Source organism: Nyctereutes procyonoides, unplaced genomic scaffold (assembly GCF_905146905.1).
Source record: "Nyctereutes procyonoides isolate TBG_1078 unplaced genomic scaffold, NYPRO_anot_genome, whole genome shotgun sequence".
NCBI lineage: Eukaryota > Metazoa > Chordata > Mammalia > Carnivora > Canidae > Nyctereutes > Nyctereutes procyonoides.
The window spans coordinates 40,079,234-40,104,635 of NW_026575120.1; the positions used below are offsets into that span (position 1 = coordinate 40,079,234).

At 45.6% G+C, this 25,402-nt stretch overlaps 1 protein-coding gene across 5 annotated transcripts in view; it reads left to right on the forward strand.

Moving 5' to 3' along the window:
• The first annotated feature begins 3,937 nt into the window (after window positions 1-3,937).
• CUL1 (cullin 1) overlaps window positions 3,938-25,402 on the forward strand; it is a 103,821-nt gene continuing 82,356 nt past the window's right edge. The window contains exons 1-2 of one of the 5 annotated variants that reach the window (XM_055334731.1): window positions 4,184-4,298; window positions 5,568-5,632. The gene's annotated coding sequence lies outside the window, so the exon portion shown is untranslated. Of the gene's footprint in view, window positions 4,043-4,162; window positions 4,299-4,416; window positions 4,564-5,567; window positions 5,633-25,402 lie in introns of those variants that run through there. The other 4 variants (XM_055334729.1, XM_055334734.1, XM_055334733.1 and 1 more) reach the window with 4 other exon arrangements.

Sequence of the window (25,402 nt, forward strand, 5' to 3'; positions counted from 1 at the left end):
CCAAAAGCTCTGGACCCCAGGTGCTCTGTGTTTCTCCCAAGCTTGATTTGCCCAAAAGTTTCCATTCTTCAGGTGCTACTGACCTCTGTTAGAAAAAAAGCAATCTGATGGAACTAGTTAATCCTGACATGTGAATGACTCTCAAACCCTGTTGCCTCTCAGAGCTATTTAAGTCTTTAAGAGAGGGCACTACAAATTTTTGGTGAATTACAGGTAATAAAAACAAGGCCTTTGTGTATGTTGATACAGGCCATTTATAAGTCAAGAGTGGAGAAGATAGGACTACACATCTGGTGTTCCCTACTCAGACTTATTTAGTTTGCTACTTCAGTGAGTAAATCTCCACTTCCCAATTTTTATACATTTTACCTTTAGTACCGTTAAAATATTGTTGATTTGGAATCTGGTGGACCAAAACAAACTTTGAGTTTTTTTTCTAATGAATTAAAGGAGAGGATTTAAAAATCTGCTTCTTCAAAAACAATTTACGACTCATTGTCCTAAGTGGAAGAAATCATGATATTATTTCATCTCTTTCCTGCTTCCTTTGAATACTTAGCTGGTTGGAGTCCCTGGATAGTTATAGTAGTGTAGCTGTTTTTCTAAGAGGAACTAGTTTTCTTCTTTTTTTTTTAAATCACACCTAAGGTGCATTTCATGATTTGGATTCAATAAACACATTTAATGGAAAACTGTTTGCTTGGCTCGTCTTCCTTAAAATTAACAGTTTCAAAACCAATAAGACTTATTGTAATGTGCAAATAATGCAAATACCAGAAGTTTTAAGGTCATAATATTTGAAACTTTGGCAGAGGAAGGTTCATTATTAAATCAGTGGTTCCCAAAACTCAGGTCACTGGACTGGCTCTGGGTAATTCCTTCTTCTTCATCATCGTCATCATTATTACCGATTATGTTCATTAGATATTTAATTCACAACAACCTCATATGAAGCACAATTATCACCCTCTTTTCCTGCATGAAGAAATTGAAGCACAGACAGGTTAAGTAACTTACTTAATGCTACCCAGTAGGTAGTAAAACTAGGATATAAACTCTGACAGTTTCAAATTCCCTCCCTGTCCCTGCCCACCCAATTTTGACTCAGTAGATTTGGAATGAGCCTTGAAATCAGTATTCAAGTCCCCAGGAATTACTGCACGACCCAAGGCACAGACCATCTAGTTTAAAGGCACATGTGAGAAGTCAGCAATTAGGAAGAGATCACAAAAACCTGGGGTAGAAGGTGCAGCGTAGGCTTCCTGGAGGGAGGGGTGTGAGCTGGATCTCAAAAAGAGAGCAGGGTTTACAAATGTACGAAAGGAAGAGGGAACTATTTCTGGTTAAGGGAGGAAGCAAGCACTTGTAAATAGTGATTTAAGACTGGTATTTGTGAGCCAACAGTAGGCCCAACAAGACCGAGTGAAGTTGGGACTTCCTTTTGGGAGGTGGCTAGAAATAAATTAGGGAAAGTAAGCTAGGACAAGATTGTGGCCAATCTTAAATGCCAGGTCAGAGCTTGCTTGGACTGATCCCTATGAACAGTGGCGTGTGTGTGTGTGTGGGGGGGGGGAGGGGCATTAAAAAGTTTGAAAGGACAAAGATACAGTGATGAAGGTATCAGCTAGGAAAGAATCCTCCGTAGTCAGTCACTGCACAGGCTGGAAGGACAGACAAGAGATCAGAAGCAGGAAAACCATTTAGAAGGTTAAAGGAACAATATAGGTGTGGGGATATATCTTGGTGAACTAGTGGATGTGCATGGACCCGGGAATTACTGGATCAGGTTATGCCGCTGACCAAGCTGAGTGATTTGAAGCAAATTGCCTACTATCTCTCTGAGTCCTAGGATTCTTCACTGGAAGATGGGTATGATCATGATAATGTCTGCCCTCACAGACTGAGCCAAAATAGAGGATTTCTCTAGGATGTGGTGACCAGCTCTGGGGTACAAGGTAAATGAGCCAGAGTTTTGAGTTTTCAGGCCCCCAGGATCTAGAAAATGGAAGATACTTTATAGGGAACTAATACTTAGTGTTTGGGAATTATGCTGGGATTTTAGAGGAATTACTCTTTCCAACAACCTTAAGAGGTAGGGCTTTTTACCGCCATTCTAACAGCTGACTTAACTAGAGGAAAACATAGTTTGGGTCTGGATATAAAGCAGGGTCTGCCTAAATCTAAAACTTCATCCTATCATAAGGTCATATTGTAAAAAGTCATATGTTATTTCATTCGTTTGGGCCTAATATTCTAGTCTGAGACTGTTTTGAGTCTTGATTCTGACATCTACCCAGGTCATTCATCCCTCCAAACTTCGTGTCATCTGAAAGGAGGACATCAATTTTGCCAAGATGGGGGTAGAAAAGATGGGGAAAGGATTTTTTTTTTGGCGTGAAAAGAGAGTAGATGGCCTTGATCTGTTAGGTCTAGGGCAAGGTCACCCGCCCAGAGTAGGAGGGGTGTAGATGCAGCCTGGTCGTGAGGGGGCAATGAAAGCCAATGGAATAGTCTAACTGCTAAGAATGATAGTGCGGATGGGTAGAGGGTAAAGGACAGAAGGAAGTCAACAACCTGGACCAAGGCAGGGAGAAGTGGAGAGGGTGGTATGGGTGGATGAGATACTTCAAGAAAAGCAGAGAACGGGATACGCGGTAAAGGGAGAGGTGGCCCACTCAGCTGGCACATTAGCTGTGTGAGGTGCCAGACTAGGAGGCCGGATCGAATGAGCATACTGAAGAGCACGGGTTAGGGGGCATGACATAGGTCATTGTCTGAGGAAAGCTCAGGTCCCAGTAAAAAGGGGCAAGGGGGGGAATGAAAAGCCGTGAACGGGAAGCCGCGTGTGTGTCGTGGGAAGCACTGTCCACGGGGACAAGCCTTGCATTCTTACTTCCAGTCTTACCACGTGCCCACGGAACATGGCTAGATGGAGGTTGAGTGCCCTTTGGACTAGGTTATTCGTGAGGATAGGGGATGAAGCGAGAATTTGGGGGCCCTTGCACGGGCCGAGGTTGCACACTTTGGGGAAGTGCGGTGCTTCCAAAGGCACCTCGGGGCTCCCAGGGACCACATGGCGCGGGCCGGACGGTTCTTCTGGGGAAAACCCCTCTTACGGGGGGGGGGGGTAAACTGTGGGCCCGGGGGCAGCTTTGCGCTGGGGGCCTAGGACTTGCGCCCCAAGCTAGTAGTAGCAGGACCCCTGTTCGGTTTTGGTCAGAAGCAAAACGGGAAGTGACATCGGCGGCCACATCTTTTGCCCAGAAAGGACAATTAGGGATCCCTCCTCGCGTGTTCGCGGCGTGGGCCGGCTCGCTGCTCCGTGGGGGGGGGGGGTCGCAGGCAGGCGCGCTGGCCGGGTCCGCTGTCGCCTTCGGCCGGAGCCCGGAGCCCCGAGCCCGGAGGTGCTGCCGGAAGCGGAGTCGGGGAGTCGGTGTCGGTGTCGGGGAGTCGGTGTCGCTGTCGGGGAGTCGCCTCAAGTCAGTGCCACCGGGCTGCCGCTCACTACTCCAGGGCGCGCGGGAAAACGTTTGCTGTCGGGTCGCCGCCGACCCCCCACACCTGGGAGCCTCCCGCGCGTCCTGATGGGTGTGTCTCCCCGTCGCGGGCCCAAACGGGGTCGGCTGCAGCGGTCACCGCGGGGCAGCGCCCTCGCCGGGTTGTCCTTGCGGAGACGCTGCCTCGGCAGGGGGGCGCGCCCCGCTGGGCCCAGGCCTCCAGGTGCGGGGCGTGCGGGCGTGCGGGCGTGCGGGGCGTGCGGGCGTGCGGGCCGCGGAGCCCCCGCGCCTTCCTCCGCAGCGTGGGGCTGGCTTCCAGGGCCCCCGCCCCGCCGGGAGGCAGGAGGTGCAAGGCGCCCCTCAGGGCGTTTCGGGGCCGCTCCTCCGCGCGCGGGTGCCCTCCCCGCCCCCACCCCACCCCCCGTGACCTAAAAGGGTGACCCCTCCTCGTGAGGTCCGAAGTGGCGGGAAGCCGGGTCTCGGGAGGCGCCCGGAGGCGCGGGCGGCTGTAGAGCCTGAGGAGGATCGGGGCCGCGGGCGCCCAGGTAGGGAGCCGGCCGGGCGCGGGGGGCGCGGGGGGCGCGGGGGGCGCGGGGGGCGCCCCCGGGGGCAGGGCAGGGCCGGGCCGGGCAGGGCCGCGCCGCGCCGCGCCGCGCCACGGGGAGGCTTCCGGGCCCCTCCCGCGCCGCGGGCTTGTGAGGAGATGGCGGCGGCGGTTTCCCGGCTCCCCCGCCCCGGACGCCGATGGCGGCGCGTTCCGGCCCTCCCCCCGCAGCCTCTCCCCCGCGGGAGCCGGAGCCGGTGAGGCCGGGAGGGCGGGGAGCGGCGGAGCGAAGGCGAGAGGGCGGAGGTTGCGCGGCGCGGGCGGCGGCGGCGGCGGCGGCGGCGGCGGCGGGCAGGGGGAGGCGGGGGAGGCGGGAGCCGTGTCGGTCGCGCGCAGCTCCAGGCGGGGCGGCCCCGCGCTGAGGGACGCGGCCAGACGTCGGCGGGACGGGGAGGCGACCGGGGCCGGCCCGGCGGCCAGGCGGAGGCGTCGCCGAGCCCTCTAGGCCGCAGGGAGATGCGGGTGAGTGGCGGCGGCCGGGCGGCGCGGGGCCGGGCCGGGCCGGGCCGGGCCGGGGCGGGTGGCGGCGGCGGCGGCGGCGGCGGCGCAGGCCCGGGCCGGAGCCGCGGTGTCGCAGTGACGGGGCCGCGGCGGCCGAGCCCAGGCGCCCGGCGAGGCCTGAGGCGCCGCGGGCCGGCATGGCGGCCGGGCCGGCGGACTCGTGGGCGGAGGACGCCGGGGCGCGAGGGGAGCGAGCGGGGCCCGGGCCTGAGTCACCCCGGCCGGCTGCGGCCTGCGCGGGCCGCGGGCTCGGAGCGGCCAGGCCTGGACTACGCACTGGGGCGCGGGCTGGGGATTTAAAAAAAAAAAAAAAAAAAAAAAAAAAAAAAAAAACCGATTCATCGCGTCTGAGGCGGCGGCCTTGTGGCGCCGGCCTCTCCCCCGGCGGCGACCGGGCCCGGCCTGTGGTGCGGCGGCCCCTCGGGGCGCCCGGGCTCGCGCCCTCCCCCTCCCCCCCCCCCCCCGGGCCGCTAGTTCCCCTGCGCGGCGCTTCCCCCTCCGACTCGCGCTCAAGAAAGTACAGGGCTCGCGCGCCGGGGGAGCCGCGGAGCCGGGCTCTGCTCTCGGGGTCCCCCACCCCCCCGCATTGTTGCGACGGGGCAGGTCGCGATTATTGGGCAACAGTCGCCGCTCGGCCCGGGGAGGCGCGCGGGGTGCGGGCGCGGGGCCGACGGGACGGAGCCCCCCCGGCGACCCCCGGCGCCCCCCCCGGTGCCCCCCCCGGCGCCCGCGAGTCGGGCCGGGCCTCGGCGCGCCCCCGGCCCTGCGCCCGGCGGGAGCGCGCGCTGACCCCGCAGGTAACCCGGCGCGGGCGGGGTCGCCCCCCCCCCCCACCTGTGCAGCGCCGGGGTCGGAGGCCCACATGGTTAAAGGGAGAGGGAGGCGCTTGAGGAGCGTTCCTGGAGACTCGAGCCCCAAAGTTGAGCGTTTTCTCTCTCTCTCTCTCTCTCTTTTGCCAAAAACAGGATTCTCTGTTCCGATTGGATCACGAGGCGGTTGCTCTTTAGTTCGTAGTTTGGGGTTAGCGGTGGTAAGTGTGCAAATACGGAATTGCAGTCCGCGTCCTCCAGTCCTGTGTTTGCTGCTGCGTGTGATTGCCCCTTCCCTGGAGTGTGGCGTTTGGGACAAAGTGAGGAGTGGAGTGAGTGGCCACGCTGTCGGCGGAAACGCTCTTAGCGGAGTGACAGAAGGGCGACGAAATCCGCTGCTACCTCGAGCCCCTTTCCCAAAACGCCCCGCCGCACGTGCGCAGTCTTAAGTTTAACACCTCCTGCCCCTTGTCTACCTGATTCTCTGAAACCCTGGAGAGCTTATGGCTTTGTGTAGCGAGAGCGGAAATGTTGAAAAGCAAAACCAGCCGTTTTGTGGGAAAAGAAATTTGGGTTTTCTTTGTTTGAAAAAGGGTGCTTGGATATTAGGATTTTCTTTTTTTTTTTTCCTTAAGTGGAAGTGCTGTTTGTTGCTTTCCACGTTGAGTCAAATAGCACCGCATTTCCAGTTCCCAAGCGCGCAGGCTTTAAACCCCACTGTGCCCATTTTTGGAGGTTTCGGGAGCCTGCGCATCTTACTCTGAATGAAAATATGAGACTTTTTTTTTTCCTCGTCGGCACCGTCTTTTAAAAACGATTTTGCCAAAAAGAAAAAGGAGACACTGTAGACAGGCTTAGGCTTTTAATTTTGAACACCCTCCCTCTCTCAGCCGCATGCTCAGGTCCTTGCAGCCATGTCTCCCAGTCCTAATGTCTGGGAGGCCACATCAAGAGGCCAGAGGGACACAGGAATGGCTGGACTGGTTCTGCAGTCTGCTTCCATGTCACAGCCCCTAAGACTCCTTTGCCTCTTGCTGAATATTGTCTGCTAGAGGTGATTAACTTAGTGTTGTCATTGCAGCCTTTATGCATTTCAGGCTGTGAATTCCTTGAAGGTAGGGGCTATGCCTTCCTTTTGCCTCCCCAAAGTAGCATGGAACTTGGTATCCCAGTTGTCTTTTGAATGAGTAAATCTGGAATGATTCTGATACCCAGTGTTTGACCACTTCTAATGTGGGCTGCAGAAAACCCTGCTTATGCTGGTAAGAATGAAAGTTTTATTATCATTGGGTCATCGTTGGATCGAATATAGTGCCCCAACAGAAAAATACTCAGGTTTTCTTCAGCAGTGGGAATCCAGGAAAGTGTTAACAAGTGGTGAAACTTCAATTAGCTTTTTCCCTTGCGAACTAGTTTTAAGGTGCAGCTATTTATCTATCTATCTATCTATCTATCTATCTATCTATCTATCTATCTAATCTGTCCAGCAGAGGATTGAAGTATTTGCCCCCAGGTTAAATATTGTAGTCTTGCTTTTGAAATGAAATCCCTTGGTAGCTGAGGCTCTTCCCTGTTGTAGAGATAGGGCACGCCCAGCCCGGGTGGTGCCGGTGCTACTAGAGTCGGATGTGACCTCTTTTGCAAGAGAGGCCGTTCTTGGGTCCTTGTGGGCCTTTGTTCAGAAATTTACCTCCAGTATACCCAGCAGGCTTAGTGTGCCTTTCTTTGAACTTGGAAAATTAAAATGAAGTACTTTATTTTTTTTTTTTTTAAGATTTTTATTTTTTTCACCCAATGTGAGGCTCAAACCCGCAACCCCAAAATCAGGAGTGGAGTGTTCTTCTGACTGAGCTAGCGAGGCACCCCAAAATGAGCACTTTAAATTGACTTGCTACTTGCCGTTCAAATTAAAAATGAGGGCCCCCAAAATTTAGGAATGTGTGTGTGTATTTTTGTTCTTTGCTGTTTCAGCCCTACATGGCTTCCAAAGCCACAGGTCTTCTGTCCTCAGCAGTTGAGTCAGTCTGGAATATGATGTCTTTGGGGGACCATGGGCTTGTTTCGAATTGTCTTTTTTTTTTTTTTTTTTTTTTAAATTTTTTATTTATGAATGAGAGACAGCACTGCAGAGACACAGGCAGAGGGAGAAGCAGGCTCCATGCAGGGAGCCCGACGTGAGACTCCATCCTGGGTCTCCAGGATCAGGCCCTGGGCTGAAGGCGGCGCTAAACCACTGAGCCACCCGGGCTGCCCTCGAATTGTCTTTTAGTAGATGTGCCTAGAAAAAAGTTTACCATTTTTAAGGGCCAGTTCTAGGCTCACCTTGTTCTTTTTTCTGTTACCTAGTAATTTCTCAGTAAAGTGTATTTGTTTGCTTTTCAAAACTGAGAAGTAAACATTAAATGAAGAATACATTATATTTGAGTAAAACCCTTAACTCCATTCTATTATTGAGGACTTTTCAGCTCCCTGTTTATAACATGTACATTTGATAATGCGTGCTGTAAACAGAATTATGATACTTAATGAGGTTAAAACATTTATTCATACAGATATTTTCCAGCCATGTGTCTGTTGTTTATTCGTTCATTTATTTTTACTTAGGACATTTTGCATAGAACATTTTGCTTGGTAGAGAAGACCTGAGGTCTAATTCGAGCTTAATTTTGCTGGGCCTGTATTTCCTCATTTGTAAAAAAAAAAAAAAAAAAAAAAGATGGTTTTTAATTGATACTATTTTAAGATTTCTTTAGGCCTTCTCAAAGTGTGTGGATTCTGTGGGAATGTCATCGCTTTTAACAGCATTTGGAAAACTGTCTTCTTTCTAAAGCATAATCTTACTCATGTTTGAAAAGCAGACTTGTGAAGCCTAAGTTTGAGATTCATTTAGATTTTTTCCCTTGGGAAACGTGGATGGAGTAAGTGGAATCCCCTCCAGGGCTTCCATTTCTTGTAGGGAGTGTTAAGTACCGTCCTCGGTTCCACCTTACAATGTATAGGTGGAGAAACTGAGGCCGCTGGTGGTTAAGATCAGGCCTAGTGGGTGGTGAAGCCTGAAGCAGGGCAGGGGGACTTCAGAGCTCCCCCTTACAACCAGATGCTTCCTCAGTGTTTTATATGAAAGGGGAAGGGGAGAAGAGATCGGAATGAAAATGCTTTAAGGATTGATAGTCAATGACTATGACAGAGCCCACTATGCAGAACTCTGGTTGATCACCAAGTGTGAGCTTATTCTTGGTCTTTCAGTAACTGGTAGACGCTGAAGGAGAGTAATTAGACACTGATGGGATAGAAATGAAAGTTCTGGAACCTCAGACCATCATTAAATTGGCCCAAATTTATAAAACCCATTTTAACACTGTTCAGATCTAATAAATAAATACAATTTATTAATTTAATTTATTTGAGGGAGAGAGCATGAGCGGGAGGGGCAGAAGGAGAGGGAGAGTTTTAAGCCGACTCCACACTGAGTGCAGAGCCCAGTGCAGGGCTCCATCTCATGACCCTGAGATCATGACCTGGGTTGAAACTAAGCTTAACCCACTGTGCCACCGAGGTGCCCCACAAGTTGCAATTTTTAAAAAGGCCTGTGTGAGAAAATATTTTGGAAAACAGGTTGTATGAAATCCATGCAACCATTTAAAATCTCTGTGCATAAGGTGTGTGTGCGCTGGTGAAAATATTTAAAGTGGTGCAAAATGATTGTAATCTTAGTTTGGTGAACTTGTGTGCTTTTTAATATCATTCCCCCTCAGATTTTTTTTTTAAAGATTTTATCCATTCATGAGAGACACAGAGAGACACGAAGAGACACAGGCAGAGGGAGAAGCAGGCTCTCCACAGGGAGCCCGATGTGGGATCCTAGGACCCCAGGAACACACCCTGGGCCGAAGGCAGACGCATAACTGCTGAGCCACCCAGGTGTCCTCCAAAAAATGTTTTAAGAAACAAAAGATAATACAGATGATTTTAGGCTGACAAAAGCCTCTCCCAGCACAACACCCAAAGTAGGAACTGTAAAGGAAAAAATTTCTGTAAAGGAAAAAAGTCAGAATTATTAAGCTTCTGTATGCTAAAGTGCCATAAACAAAATAAGGGCAAGTGTCAAACTGAGAAATACGGTAACTTACAAGGAATTTAACTCTCCTGACTGTCAAAAGAGGGCTTATAAACCAAGAGGATAAAGAAGACCTGTTCCTCTGGCATGGACAAAAAGTGGGCAGACTGGCAGTTTATAAAAGAAGAAGGAAACATGAAGAGTTTCAGCTTCACCAGCAGTACTCCTTTGAGAAATGCCCATCAGTGAGATGCTGCTCTTACATACTGGGCGAAGCTTAAAAAAGAACCCACTTCTGGTGAGGGTATGGAGAAATGAGCCCACTCATACGTTGCTAGAAAGAATGTAATTTAGTGTGACTTTTCTGAGAGAAATACATGACAAGTGACGCCTGGGTGGCTCAGTGGTTGAACTTCTGCCTTCGGCTCAGGTTGTGATTCCCTGGGTCCTGGGATCGAGTTCTGCATTGGCCTCCCCACGAGGAGCCTGCTTCTCCCTCTGCCTGTGTGTCTGCTTCTCAGTCTCTGTGTCTCTCATGAGTAAATAAATAACATCTTTAAAAAAAGTACATGACAAAAGCTTACAAATATGTGTGCCCTTTGAAATAGCTAATCCACTTCTGAAGTTTCGTCCAAGAAAAGAAAATGATTAGTAGATTAATACTCTGTCACTAGGACACTTACTTAACACCTTTTTTGAGCATGTGTTTTCAGTTTTTTGCTATTAAGGATGATTATTTGGTCATTTTTAGATAACTTAGCATCTGTGATTCTGTATTCAATTATTATCCAATAAATATTAAATGACAGAAACATGCTATAAAACAATATATGTCACATCTAAAATTTTGGGTTGTTGGTGAGTATATACGTTAAAAAAAAAAATCCTAAACCAAAAGGATAATAGTGATTATCTCTGAGCGGTGGATTTATGGATTATTTTTAGGCTACTCTTGTTTTCATTTTTTTTCCTCCAGTTTTCTGCAGTGCCCATGTATTTAGAAAACAACCAAGGAGTGTGACTCCTTGCCAGCGAGGTGTTTCTGCTTGGTGTCACGCTGGAAAGGCCTTGCAGTGGCTTTGCGAGCCGTCCCTGTCTGGGCGAGCTGGCACCAAGCTAGCATGGAGGGTTCAGTGTGTGAGGGCAGGACTGCCTCCCCTCCACCTCTTCAGCCTTCAGCTACTTCGGGTCCCTGCGGATTTCGTGCTTTCCATGAAACCATCTTAATTTCACAAAATTCACTTACGTTTTGATATTTTATTAAATTATACCACCAAATTCTGTACTGACTGTTTTGAGTGTGGAAGCTTTTCTTAGTAGTAACTGTGAACTTCCTATTCTTTTATGATTACTTCATAACTTCTAGTAATAATAGGTGTGTTTTTAAATTGCATTTTTTATTTTTTTTTAAAGATTTCATTTATTTATTCATGAGAGACATAGAGAGGCAGAGACACAGGCAGAGGGAGAAGCAGGCTCCCTATGGTGAGCCTGATGTGGGACTCGATCCCAGGACCCCAGGATCACGACCTGAGCCAAAGGCAGACGGTCAACCACTGAGCCACCCAGATGCCCCTTAAATTGAATGTTTAAACCTATTGTCGTTATGCTTCATATACATTTGCTAAAAACTGGAAGAAAATTTCATTGCCATACCTTGTGCTATAGCTTGGAAAATTGAAATGTTTCCATCAGCTTAAGAAATGTATTCTAAATGACAAATGGGGAATGCCTTTGGAATGATGAGAAAAGAGGTACACCGAATACCAGGAATAAAGGAATAAAATACCTTTACTATGTAGAAATTGGTTAAGTGTGCCTGAGGAACAGCCAGAAGTCAGGACGTGGGGAAAGGGGCAGGTCTCAGACCTCCCTCCCTGCAGGGTGGACGGAGGGCTGGGGGCGCCTTTGGCTTGCAGGAACATAGAAAAGAGAAAGTCCAAGCGTGGTTTCTTCGGACTTCCACCATGTTGAAGATTTAAAATCTGTGAGAGATTTCCTTGCAGGTCCATCTTACAGGAAATAATAACCCCTGTTTACTCGGCACCTAGTATGTATGTGCCAGAGGTGGGGCCGAAGCCACGCTGGTGACTTTGGAACTGCTCCCCCTCGGCTCTCTGCTGCTTGCACAAGCCCCAGTTTGGACCGAAGCCTTTTCTAAACTGTGTCCCTGGTTGATGGTAGCCGTGGACACGGTCCCGGAACGTCTTTCTGGTGTTCAGTCTGGGTCTGCTATTTGATACGCTGAAGAAACACTACCAACAGGAGGACCGGAAAAACACAAAGCCGGGCAAGGCCTAGTGATGCTGAAGATGCTCAGCCTTTTGGGCAGTCTGCCCAGAGTTCTCCCTTGGGTGGCACCTTAGGAAATGTTGTGTAGGGGGACTCTGCATGAATGGGTGGTTTTTAATGTCTGCAGTTTAGCTGCGGCCTTTCTCTGATGAGCCTGTCATGCATATAATCACTCTTATATTGTGAAGCTTCATTTGCTTTTGTTGGTTTATTTTTTGGTCACTATTTTTAGAATGACAGTGCTCAACTTTACTACACGTTTCCTCCACATGTGACTGCATTTTCGGTGTTTTTATTTATTTGTTTAGAGCAATAGTTGCCCGTCTATGATCTGTGAGACTCATAAGGTAGGAGGTTGGGTGGGAAGATCCGTGAATAAATTTAGGAAATGCTGGGTTGCATATTGAGTATGACCTTACATAGGTTAATAGACATTGCCTTCACAGGGAGATGTATATCTTACAGGAGATTGGTTCTTGCAGGGTATGTCTGTACCCTGAGTATAGCCTTTGAGGGAAGAAAACCCCACCACCATAGTAAAGAATGCATTTTGTTTTGTGGAACACATTCTGATGTTAGAATCTAGAATGTGAAAAATAAGTGCCTTGCAGTAGCAAGTAGTAGTAGTAAATCGACACGTTCATTTTTGACCTGACTTGAAGCACTGATCAAGTCTGGAAATGCTTGAGTTCTTTGGAGCAGTGTGGGAAGTGATGGGATCCCCATGAATACAGTAATATGTGTAGTTGTCCAGAAACAACTTCTGCTTCACTTTATTCCACGTCTGAATCCTACATGCTATTATAGGAAGTATCTAAAAAAATTTTAGGTGCGTGGATTGCATTAATCTATAATCACTGCTGAGGAACAACAATAAAACCAAAGTGTGCATCACTCACGTTTTCTTGGTGCTGTTGTATTAAAAGTACTTTTAAAACCTGGAAAAGACTGGTTTATGACATTAACTACAAAGATATTTCAAAAAAAAATTTTTTTTTTCCTTTAAAACTCTAAACTGCCTCTACTGAAAAAGCATTTCAGTCCACCAGAAATCAGACTTCATGTCTCTTTATTCTCCTAGATTCATCCCTGGTGCGTGACTCTGGTTCTCCTGCATTTCTAGCTCAATGGTTCCCAGTGTGAACTGTGTTCACAGGAGACGTTAGATCAGGTTGGTTTGAGAAGGTCTGTGTTCTGGAGCGTTTCATCCTCTTTGAAGGAGAGGGACGCAACATGCAGCGATGCCCAAAGTTCTCCGCTGAGTCTCGGCTGAGCCTTTTTCTTCTAGAAAGATCTCTCGACATTCGCTTCCGCAGAGAATACTGTGCTCCTCTGTGTTATATCCTTTCTTCTCCTGAGGGACGTCCATTCAGGAGAACCCTCTTTGACTTGATTCTCTGTTCTAGTTTATTTTGCTGTGGGGCTTTCCAGTTGGGGCCAAAGCAGATGTGATAGTTCCAGCTGTTGGCTCACCGGCCTCCTGCTGAGCTTCACTCCTGTCCTGCTCTCTGTCCAGCCCGGCCACCCTGCCTTCTGGCTCCACTGGCCCCAGGCTCCCCTCTCTTGCTTCCCTCTTGCGAGCATCTTGAGACCAGTGTGTTCCCCTCCTGTCCATGTCCAGTGAGCTACCCAATCTTACCAGTCCTTTCTTCACGGTGCTCTGTACTCGCACCTTGTCTTGGGGTTCTAGCACCAGCTTTGTGTCACTTGTACCTTCTCATACTACTTCACCCATATTCAAGATTTGGTGTGGGTCTGGAGACGAGAGCCGTTGGAGTTGCTGTGATTTGGTAGCATGGGCTCTGCTTTTGTTTCTTTTTTTTCAAGATTTTTTTTTTTTAAGAGTTTATTCATGAGAGACACAGAGAGAGAGCGAGAGAGGCAGAGACACAGGCAGAGGGAGAAGCAGGCTCCATGCAGGGAGCGTGACGCGGGACTCGATCCCAGGACTCCAGGATCATGCCCTGGGCCGAAGGCAGGCGCTAAAGCACTGAGCCACCCGGGGATCCCCTCTACTTTTGGTTCTTGACCATCCTTTACCTCACGACCCCACCCTGTCCCCAGAAGCTCCAAAAAGTACTGCCAGTCCAACTCTGGGCACAAAGCTAGCATGCTGCCCGGCCCACTTTGACAGCAGGCCGCTGGGTATGTTTCTGGCTGTTTGTCCTGTCTTGATTCTTCAAACTGGGAATACGATCTCTATGATAAAATGTAATGGAATTTCAGTAAATCAAACCAATTTGGGGGAGTTCTGTTAACTTTGAGATTTTATCCGCAGTGTAGAAATTTTCCTTTAATAAGGCTAGTTTTTGGAAAATGTCTATGGTTATAGAATTCACACACTAACCAACAAGCCATATTACACTAAAATTTCCTTTTGCCCATTTAGCTGTGGTATAAGGTAAACATCCACATTGTCTTTTTGGTAGATCTATTAGGTGAGTGTGTGTGTGTGTGTGTGTGTGTGTGTGTGTGTGTGTGTGTGTAACTAGGACAGTAGATTCCCTTAATGGCTGTAGTGAAAAGTAATTTTAAAACACATTCGGATGACTCCCTTGGCAGCAGTGAATGGAATTACAGTTTCACATTAAAAAGAGGATTTTTTTTTTTTTTTCCAAATGCGGGGGAGAGGGTTTTGTTTTATTGAAGGTGTTAGTATAGATTTAAGTAAACAAATACATACTCTGTGGTCTGAAAAAAGATTAATCCTAAAATGTGCTTCTTTCTATATAGTTCATTGCACTTATACCTTGCATAAGTTGGTTTCTTTGCAGTGTTGATGTGTAAGTTTTATTTTAGAAGATTATCTTTTTTTTTTTTTTTTAAGATTTATTTATCTGAGAGCGAGAGAGCACATGGTGTGTGTGTGTGGGGGGGAGGATCTTAAGTGGGCTCTGCTCTCAGCTCAGAGCCTAAGATCCCATCTCACCTAGGATCATGATCTGAGCCAAAACCAAGAGTCAGATAGTTAACTGAGCCACCCACGTGCCCTCTTTATTCATATTTATGTGTGCATTTTAATTATTGTAGAGGTGCAAGAGAACCTTTTTTGTTTTCTTCTGCCCCTAAATAATCTAAAAAACACCAGTTTTATGGTGACTACAAAAACCAGTTAGTTGTATATACCCTGTGAGAGAAATGAACTATTCGCTACAAATTTCTGCAACTAGGAGATATCTTGACTTGGAGCAGTTCAGTTTAAAAAAAAAAAAAAAAGTGAACAGGCCAGGAATCTAGCATTAGAGGTGTTTCAGAATCCTCTTAAGGGAAGCTGTTGTTTTGGGTTTACTACATTTTTCCCTTTGTTATGGATATAGCTAGATTGTTTTGAGTCAAGGTGGGGAACTAGATTTAAAAGAGAGGAAAAAAAAAAAACTTTCCCACCTGCCTCCAAAAACACCCCACAAACCCTCTGTTACTGAAGGTTATCCTCAAATGGCATGTTTTCATGGGCTTAGAAGATCTACTCAAATAATTGAGAGGCTGAATTTAATTTTACATTCGATTGACTCAAAGCTCAGGTTTATATACACACACTTGTGTATTATGTTTCATCACCATACCTTTTCTCCTGTATTTATAATGTCAGAAAATGCAAGTACTTGATGTTGTAGTACCTACTAAGGACTTTCTCAGCAAGCTGCTTATTCTGTGCAGCAGCTGATCATGTGCACAGAAGGGGGTGCGGATCTCTGACAGGTGGACCCATGGGAGCAGTAGGAGGCATCAAGCTCAGAGTAACCTTAGAAATCAAGATTGGTCCACGCACTGGGAACATTTCATCTAAAGGAAGATGATTCTTGATTTCCTTTGGTATCTTCAGGAGGGTGAATAAATTGTTAAAATGTATTCAAAACAAATCAGAATGTAAAAGTTGTAAATCGAGTTTGAGGTTGGACTGTTTATCCTTTTTATTTTTATTTTTTTAATGGGGCGAGAGAGGGTGGGGAGAGAGAGAGAAAGAAAGAAGGAAAGAAAAGAAATGGAGAGAATGAATTTTAGGCAGGTTCCATGCCCAGGGAGGAGGCCAGTGTGAGGCTTGATCTCAGTGACCCTGATAAGATCACCACCTGAGCCAAAAATCAAAAGTTGGACGCTTAACCGGCTGAGCCAATCAGGCCCCCAGTTTAGCCTTTTTTTTTTTTTATTTATTTATGATAGTCACAGAGAGAGAGAGAGAGAGAGAAGCAGAGACATAGTCAGAGGGAGAAGCAGGCTCCATGCACCGGGAGCCCAACGTGGGATTCGATCCCGGGTCTCCAGGATCGCGCCCTGGGCCAAAGGCAGGTGCCAAACCGCTGCACCACCCAGGGATCCCCCCAGTTTAGCCTTTTTAAACCAATTTGGAATGAAATGTGAAGTGTCTTTGAAAGTTTGCTTAGCCAGGGAAAGTGGCTGACCAGAATTTTGGCTCAGGGTTGTTGTTTTTTTTTTTTTTTTTTTTTTTTTTTTTTTAAGGTTTTGTTTGCTTGCTTGTTTGAAGTAATATCTATCCAGTGTGGGACTTGAACTTGTGACCCCAAGATCAAGAGTTGCATGCTCTACGGAGTGACCGGGTGCCCTCAGGGTTGATTTTTTTAGTATTAATTAAAAATTAAGAGAAGTGATGATTGAGAAACCCCAGATTAGGTGACTGGTTCACCTAGAGATGGGGTGGCTTTCACCAGCCACTCATTTAGCACTCACCCACTAGAGGGCAAACTGTTCACCACACTTGCGGAAAATTTGGAAATGAGTTGAAGGGCATTGTGGGGACTATGAGTTGAAACTTCATTTAAATGAAAGTTATAGCGGTTGTGGTAAAACACCCTTTCCTGCAGCAGCCCTTGGGTCTGCACCTCCCCGGGAGAGGGAGAGACTGGCTACCTGCATGCGGCCTGTGATTGTGCCACCCTAGCTGCAGGTCTGGATATACATCCTCAGTGGCCTGAATATGTTTCCGGTACCACCAGTATCCTGGCCATCTCAGGAGGGAATCTTGACTTGCTGTTTGGATTTGTGTGTCTGTGTCAGTCTGGATCCTGAAAATGCTGTGGCACCAAGATAGAAATTTCTTGGGTGTTGATAAGCAGTGAAAGCTCTTATGAGTAGTGGGTTTTCCAAACTCAGTGGATTCAGTATGACAGCAGCTTGCCCATTATTAACTAATAAGATAAGAAACATTTTGCAAGCTGGCATTTTAAAGCATTCTGTTAAACCCATTCGGTGATAGAATGAAAGACTCCGGTGAGTTTTAAGAAAGAAGATTTCAAGGAAAGTTTGAACTTCTGGCAACTGCTCCTGGCTGGATCCCCAGGTGGGAAGCTCCTGGGAGCTTCCTACCTTTTTTTTTTTTTTTAATATTTTATTTATTTATTTGAGACAGCACAAGTGGGGAGGAGGGTCAAAGGGAAAGGGAAGAAGCACTCTTCACAGAGCAGGGAGCCCAACAGGGGGCTCGATCCCAGGACCCTGTGATCACAACCTGAGCAGAAGGCAGACACTCCATCAACTGAGCCACCCAGGTGCCCCCAGAGCTCCCACCTTCTGATGACAGACACACTTCCATGAGAATCTTTGGAAAGTACTGCCCTATTTCAAGGGTATTCAGAAATTTTCAAGCAACATTAGTTTACCTTGTTTTGACTTAAAAAAAAAAAAAAAAAAGCATACTGGCTTTGGCATTTCTCCCCTGAGTGTTTGTTATGTTTTAAATTGGTGTACTGCTGTTAGGATTATCAGGGGTATCTGATAACCTTTGTGGAAATGTTAGTATGAATAGAATAGTAGCAAGTGCTTACTCTGTGCCAGGTGTTCTTCTAAATATTTTATTTACATAACTCATCCGTTCCTTTCAACCACCTTGTCAGATAGGTACTGTTTTTAACCCCATTACAGATTATTATGGCACAGAAGGTCAGGAATCTGCCCTAGCCCACACAGCCAGTGAGTTGTGAAGCTAGAAGTTTGAAGTACCACAAACATCCACATATGTTTATATATTAACTACAATATTTTAAAAAGTCCTGTCCCTGTGTAATGTTGATCCACGCTTCTTCAGTTGTTTCTACAGTAAGAAACACATGTTGTGGGAGAACCCCAGACACACACTGGCAAACTGAAAAGATGCACTGGCGGCACCTGGGTGGCTCAGTTGGTTGAACATCTGCCTTTGGCTCCAGCCCTGATCCTGGAGTTCCAGGTTTAAGGCTCAAGCCCTGCATCAGGCTCCCTGCTCAGCTTGTGTTCTCTGGCTCTCTCTCTCTCTGTCAAAGAAATAAATAAAATCTTTTTTAAAAATTAATAAAAATAAAAGATGCACTGCGTATACTTGCCTTCCTGTTGTGTTCTTCGAGTTTTTTTTTTTTTTTCACTGTTTTAAGTTCCAGTTGCCATTTACTAAGTTGATTTCATGACCCACACACTATTGGATTGCAGGCATCAGTTTGAAAAACAATACATGTCGATAATCCTGACGAAGTATAATACCATTTTTCTTTCTTTTAAAGAGAACGAAAATGCTCAGAAATGAAATGCCAGCGCCAAGTGAGATCCTTGAATAAATGTGCTTATAAAAGCCTCGTGCCAAAGCTGAAATCTGAAGTTCAGTCTTCAGCCGTGGAAACTAGTTTCTGTGGACAAATCTGTCTTGCACCTGTTAAGTAATAAATGTCTGGTCTTGTGCAGTTTTCTAAACGCTACTGAAGCTTTGGTCACCCTACTTGGAGATCACATGATAAAGTAAAGGAGTCTGTGCTGCCTGAATTGAAGTTCAGTGATGTGGATTTTTAGGATTTAGAAGGACTCTCTTATGTTAAAGAATTGTTCAAGTACCTAAGAACAAAAATTGTTTAATTCCTAAGTTCATAGGAGAAAATTCTGTACTTAATGACATCAGAAATTTCTCATAATTACAAAGTAGTGTGTGGGTGTGTTGCGGAATGAATTGAATTAGCATGTGCATATATTTATATAATTAGACAAAGATTGAACATGAGAATGCAACTGTATTAATTCATTTAGTGTAAGGTTGAAGGCCTGCTAATTGCAAACCTCTGCTGGTTTTTAGAGAGCAGGAGAAGGCAGACAGAGAACCAGCCCGTGGAACCTGAAATCCCTTTGCCCTGCAGTTGTGGGTCCTGGCCTTGTTCCTCGGCTTACGGCTTATTTCAGTAATTATTTTCATGATCGTGCCTTACTGTTCATCATGTAAATGTCGTACCCCCCTTCTCTCCCACGCACTGTTTCTGCACCCTGACAAAATGAAAGGACATGTCGGCAACTATGCTGGATGCAGTCTCTCTCTCTACTTTGTAGTAGTTCTATGATGCTGATAGGCTGAGTGGGTTTCTGTGTCGGTTTTTAAGTGTCCTCAGGGATTCAGGTGTGTTCTTAAAATCCTTGGATGAGTAAGTTCCCCAATATTCCTGGAGCACTTGCAGTGTGCCCAGGCCTTGTGCTGAGGATTCAGTTGTGGACAGGGCCCCTGCCCTCCAGCCACAGAACAGGCCTGGAAGAGATGTTCAGTTTACAAAGAAAAACCTTTAGTTTTGATGCCTCTTCCATTTTTATAGTAACAGAAGTGGGAAATTCACTTATTGAAACCTCCATTACTCAAATAACAATAATGAGCAAAATAGCCTAATTTTGAATTCAGGAAAGTAAGTAGATACAGTATTTGATAGTTGCTTTTTGTTTACTCCTGTTTTCCAGATTATAAAATACAAGGGTATTTCATGAGTGAAATATAAAAATAAAAAATGAGCCTCTGCTTTCATTTTTTCCTCACAAAGAGTTTTTTTTAGAGCAGTTGTAGGTTCACAGCAAAATTAAAGGGAAAGAAGGTACAGAGATTTCCCATGTACCCCTGCGCCACATATACACAGCCTCACCCTGCTATCAGCATCTTGCACCAGAGTGGTACATTTGTTAAAACGACAAACGTACACTGACCCATCATGATCACCCAAAGTCTGTAGTTTACTTTATGTTCTGCTTTATCTCCCCCCAACCCCAAATCCCTGGGAACCACTGACCTTTTAACTGTCTCTTTGTAGTTTTCCCTTTTCCAGAATGTCCTTTAGTTGGAATCATACAGTATGTAGCCTCTTGAGATTGGCTTCTTTGACTTCATAATATGCCTTTAAAATTCCCCTGTGTCTTGGCTTGATAGTTCATTTTCTTTTTAGTGAAGAGTAATACTGCATTGTCTGGGTGAACCACAATTTATTCATGCATTCATCTACTGAAGGACATCTTGGTTGCTTCCAACTTTTGGCAGTTATGAATAAAGTTGCTGTAAAGATCCATATACAGGTTTTTGTGTGGATGTAAGTTTTCATCTCCTTTAGGTAAATGCCCAGTAGTGTACATGCTGAATCTTAGGGTAAAAGAATGTTTAGTTTTCTAAAAAACCACCAAATTGTATTCCAAGGGGGCTGTACCATTTCTGCATTCTCACTAGCAACATTTTTCTTGCTCCGTATTCTTATCAGCATTTGTCAGCCTCAGCGTTGCAGATTTTGGCTATTCCAACAGGTGTGTGGTGGTTTCTTGTTTTAGTTTTCATTTCCTGGTGACACATGATGTGGGACATCTTTTCATCTATTTGCCCTCTGTATATCTTCTTTGGTAAGATCTTTGGCCCATTTTTTAACCAAGTGGTTTACTGAGTTTTAATTAAGAGTTCTTCATATATTTTGATTAGCAGTCCTTTATAAAATGTGTCTTGTACAAATGCTTTCACCTTATGGCTCGTCGTCTTATCCTCTTGACATTATCTTTCATAGATAGTTTTCTATTTTCATGAAGCCCAGCTTGTCAGTGATTTCCTTTGTGGATTATGGGTCTGGTATTGCATCCAAAAAGGCATCATTACACCCAAGGTCATCTGGGTTTTCTCCTGTTACTTTCTGAAAGTTTCATAGTTTTGCTCCACTTTTATTTTTAAGGAAAGTTTTACAAAAACTACATGAATGATTTTCAACATATTAAAGGAGTCCTTGTATATTTATGCATTTGATGGGTTTTAATCATTTTCTGGCTAAAGAATTAGATGAGTCTTTAAGGATGATGTCCTACAACCTTTACTGTACTTCAGAGGAAAGAAAGGAAGCTATCATTTGGAGAAGTTCTACTCTGTACCAGGTATAGAACTAGGCATTTTAACATCTGATGTCTCATCTAAATCTCTAGTGGGTATTTGAGTCTTTAGTTTAAAATGAGTTAGCAGAATTAGAACTGACAGTATCGAAGGAACCAAATGTTACCTTCTAAGTGAATCTGATTAGCAGTGCTCACTGGATTTTGATTCTGTTTAGTTGTCTCTTTGTAGGGTTGGCGTAGTATTTTCTGTCTCATGGTGGGGGCGGTGCTCTGAGTTGGAGAGTCATCTGGATGAGCTCATCAGAGGGGCCCCTCATGAGCATGAATGCAGGCAAAATATAGTCCACTTTATATTAGATATGTGGTTTTACATTATTTTTGAATAAGGTACGTGGTTAGTTTTGGAAGCTGAAACATGATAGTTGTCATGTCCTTATTCAGTAAGTTTGTAATGTTTATGCTAGTATGCTGGCTTTATAATTTAAAGGAAAATTCGTGTCTTGCTCACGCTTTGATTTTTGTCATGTTGAATGGGGGTTATAAGTCAGCACATTATCCCAGCTAGTCCAAGAACCCTCGTGTGACCCCGGATACCAAGAGAGGCAGGCTTCTGTTGGATCTAGTGCCAGCATGGGTCTAGCATCGTCTCACATCACTCTGTGTGGGCCATTTCCACCTGGGTGTAGCTTGGCTTCTACTCTGTTGGAGCTATATTCCTGAAGACACCAATTTCCTGGGATTGCTGCCATCAGTGACTTTCTCATCATAGACCTTTTTCTTGATTTATCCCAGACTTTTGACACGGTCAAAGACTAGAGATTTCATAAAACTATCCTCCTCTGGCTTCTACTTTCTGGCTTCCTGGTTCTCCTACTTGTGCGTTCCCTGTCTCTTGCAGCACTGTTTTTGGGGGACGAGAGCAGGGACCCATTTTCCCTGTGCCCTTTAAATAGAAGCTTCACTCTTCATCTTTATTAAGTTTGTTCTTTATGCTTTTAAGATTTTATCTGTGTTGATGCCAACAACTTACTTTTTTGTGAATTACTAAATTTTTTCAGGTGTGATTTCCTTTGGGCTACAGTTCTATATTTTTTTAACCACCTTAGGTATTTTCATTTTGGTGTTATTTTTTAAAATCACTTCACATTCACTATATTAAAATTAAGCTCTTCATTTTCCCTCCAGATTTACCCTTCTTAACATTTCCCCTAATAAGATTACCTTTCTTTCATTGGGTTGTTTCTCTTTAACTCCCTTCAACTCCTGGGGTTTTGCCAGTATGAGAACTTTTTCAGTGAGTGTTGAATTTAGTGATATTAAAAATTTCATGTGGGCAGGTTTATGAGCATCTGGATGATCTACCATGAGATTTTGTGCTTATAAGCTCATATTTACTTACAATTATAATGTTGAGCTCTGGCTGGCTCAGTCAGTAGAGCATGGGACTCTTGATCTTGAGGTCATAGGTTTGAGCCCCACGTTGGGCGTGGAGCCTACTTTAAAAAAAAAAAAGTACTTTACAATTATATTGTTGCCATGTGATTACCTAAAGCAGAGGATGTAATTGGTTGAGATCCCTAGGCCAAGTATGGCTCACAGATATTTTTATAACTTTTTTTAATCATGAAAGATATCAAAGTATAGCAAACACATCTACCACCAAGAATTAACACACATTAACGTTTGATGTTCTACTTAAGATCTGAGTGGGTTTCATAACTGCTCTAATTCCAAAGTATCAGTGAACATAAATGATCCTGGCAGTAACTGGCAAAGGATAATGAAAATATCTGTGCATTTCTTGGTGGTACAGTCAGGGGTACTGCTAAAATGACTGTGGTCTGTCGCCCATGTTCATGACTGGAGGAATTGCTGAGCTAGAGGTTAGTGGAAACTACATGTAGTTTTTTCCCATCTGTAATCACAGGGACCCTGAATTCTCTTGCCTGTGGACCCGCCCGCACTGAAGTCTCACCTCCGCCTTCCCCTGGAGGGAACACTTAGGTTTTGGTTTAGCCTTTTTTTTTTTTTCTTTTCTTTTTGAAAACGAAAACTATAGCTGCATGTTGGTATTTACTCCCCTCGTGCCCATAAGGAACCATGATTTTTTTTCGGTTAATGTGTATACCGAGAATTCACTGTGTTACCAGTCCGTGGAGGTGGGCCGCCTGCCTTTGTGACTGCACAACATTCCCTTGTGTGGATGTGCCATCATTTGGCTCTGACCCCTGGGGATGGATTTGGGGTGGGGTGGGGGGGCAGGTGTTCCAGGCTTTTGCAGTGACTAAACTGTTTACAACCCCTTGTGGATTTGGGCTGATTTTTTGGGGGGCTAAAGTGTTAGAAGTGCGATTGTGGGGTCAAAGGGTAAAAGCATCTGTGATGATGTCAGACACAGCCAAGTGACGGTTTGTGTCATGGAGCGTTCCCATCAGCAAGAGTTAAGTTGTTTTGAATTTTTAGTGCCAGGTCTGCCAAATTCTGGAATCCCGAGAGAAATGTGGGGAGGTCTGAAAGTAAGGGTTTGAGAGGCCGTTCGTTCCCCCTGTACACCCATGTGCACAGGGGCCCCCTGCTACCGCAGCACCTGGGGGGGGGGGCTCCAGGCGGCTGCCCTGCCTTTTCCCATTGCGAGATGTTCAGGTCCAGCCGCTCACTCAGTTCTGATCACCTCCCAGGTCATTTCTCTGCCTGTAGGTCCTCTGATCCCAGGTCCACAGAGCTGTCCGGCTCATGTCTCCAAAGTCACGTCAGAGTCCCATCAGACGTGTCACTTCCCTCTTCGGAAACTGTGCGCTGCCCTGCTGCCCCCTCAGAAAGGAGGCCTGGCGTCCTGCACCTGCACACCCGCCCTCTGCCTCCACATACCCCTCACCCAGCCCCATGCCTTTCGTCCCTTGTGAAACACCCTCCCCGTGCCTCTCCTGCTCTTCAGAACCTGTTCGTCCCTGAGAAAAAGTTCAAAGCCCACATCTTGTGAAGTCTTCTTGATCATTGCAGCCAGGAATGATTTCTTTCAGACCCGTTGAGCTCATATTGCAGTTTTTTTCTATGTCTTTATTTATTTATTTATTTTTTGGTCGATGCCTTTAATATGGTAGTAAATCAAGTATGCCATGGGACATGTTCTCTAGCACCATCAGCTAAGCCGAGCCTTTTTTTTTTTTTTAAGTTAAGCCTTTTATTTATTTTTTTAAAAAAAGATTTTATTTATTCACGAGAGAGAGAGAGAGAGAGAGGAGAGAGAGAGAGGGACAGAGACTCAGGCAGAGGAGAATCAGGCTCCATGCAGGGACCCTGACGTGGGACCCGATCTGGGGTCTCCAGGATCACACCCTGGGCTGAAGGCGGCGCTAAACCACTGAGCCACCGGGCTGCCCAAGCTAAGCCTTTTAAATTACATTTTCACTTGTTTATATATGTTACAGGGGAATATGGTAAACACCTCTGTTGGTAACATCTTAAAACAGCAGTTCTAAAAGTTCTCTTTCCAGTAGGACACTCAGTAATACTGTTGACTGTTGTTTGTGCTAAGGGCCTTACCTGTGCAGAATGTGTGCGGAACCTAGTCATTGTGTGGAGAGAGAGATACATTCCTTTTCTGTGAATGAACTAAATTTGACCCATAAAAATTTATAGCTAGTTTGCTGTCTTTTCTTTTCTTAATAGTTTTATTGACGTATAATTCACATACCATAAAGTTCACTTGTTTTAAATGCATAATTCAGTGATTTTTAACAAAAGCTACTGAGTTGTGCAGCCACCACATGATCAGTTTTAGAACCTTTCCATCACCTAGGAAAGATCCCATGTACCTATTTGCAGTTATTCTCCATCCCCAACCCCAGGCAAACACCACTCTACTGCCTGTCCCTAAGTTTGCTTGTTCTGGACATTTCATGTAACAAAGGGAATCACATAATGTGTGGTCTTTCACATCTGGTTTTCACTTAACATGATGTTATTGATGGTCACCCCTGCTGTACTATAGCACATATCAGTACTTCAGTTTTTATTGCCAAATTGTGTTCTTTGGTACTGTACAACATTTTGCGTAGCCATTCACCTATTACTGGACATTTGGGTTATTCCACTTTGAGGCTAATATAAAAATGTGCTATTTGTACATGGATCTTTGGGTGGACATATGTTATCTTGTTTTTTGGGTGGATACCTAGCACTAGACTTGATGGGTCATTTGGTAAGTTTATGTTAATAGAACCTGGTCTTGTATTGCCCTGAATGTTTAATGACTAGCTTTGAGTAAAGACATAAACAAGGCAATTTAAGCACCTAAGATACATTCAGGTCTTGGGAATTTGGTTTTGAATTGGTTGAGAACTAGCAGACCTACTTTCCATGTGGCCATGTGTTTCTGTTGCTTCTCTTTATAACTGGATTGAAAGGCTTTGAAAGACTTTAAATGAGTAGACAATTCAGGTAATGTCTCTAAAAGCCATCTATTAAGGTACTAATTGAAATTTTTTATACTTCTTGTCAACTGTAATTGTTTGAACTTAATTGCGATTGTTCCCTTAGTTCTATGTAGAAATGGAAT